This window comes from Mytilus edulis, chromosome 7, assembly GCF_963676685.1.
Source record: "Mytilus edulis chromosome 7, xbMytEdul2.2, whole genome shotgun sequence".
Lineage (NCBI taxonomy): Eukaryota > Metazoa > Mollusca > Bivalvia > Mytilida > Mytilidae > Mytilus > Mytilus edulis.
The window spans coordinates 29,563,086-29,564,060 of NC_092350.1; positions in this window are offsets into that span (position 1 = coordinate 29,563,086).

Genomic DNA, 975 nt, shown 5'->3' on the forward strand with positions numbered 1-975 from the left:
ATTTAGATATTACAAAAGTCTTTTGATATTCTTGATTATGATCGATATGTAATTTATCATCATGATCGTTATATCCTGTTTGAAAGGAAATGATCATGATTTAGATATACTCTCTCTACGCTCATATCCATAATTTAATATGTGGATGGATGAAGGGAATATTTCAAAGAGACAACAACTAGACCAAAGATCAGATTACAGCCGAAGGCTACCAATAGGTCTTCAATGCAGCGAGAAAATCCAGCACCCAGAGGTGGACCTCAGCTGGCTACTAGATTAAAATGTGTACTACTTCAGTGAAAATGAACGTCAAGAATGAATATAAAATTGTCGATAGTCCATTTAACACAGTGGACAACGAGATTGACAACGAACTTATATGCACAGATGTTTATACACGTTTATATATGTAATGAAATATCTAATAATAAAAATACTATAATCAAAAATATTTCATATCTTACACATTACCATGCTGAATTGATTTGGCCAAAAGTTGTTTCTCATGTGCAAAACGCGTTTTTTCGTTCTTTATCTGCACCTGGAAGACTGAGTAATGCTCATACATGAAGATGCATCCTACTGTAGTCTGCATGTAGAGTGGACCCCAGTGGACACATAAATCACCGAAGTTCTAGATCAGAGTGAAACTGATCTGGGTGCACAAGTAAAAGTGCACCAGAAATCTGAAATTTTTCGATTTTTTTTCTCGATTTTTCACTGTTGCTGGACCTGAAATTATAAATAGTCGTTGCCTATGCATATTTTAATAATAAAAATCATCAGCAGTAGTGCCACCGGGTTCCCATTATTTGTAAACGTTTTACGCTGGCCCCACAACCTCGTGTGTCAGACGTCAAAAGGAAGCTCATCTCTCAAAAAAAAAGTCGTGACCGATTTCAATTTTCAAAGTTCGTATTTGAGATAAAAATTAATATTAAAACCGAGAACCATGACAATAAATAGTTTAAGATT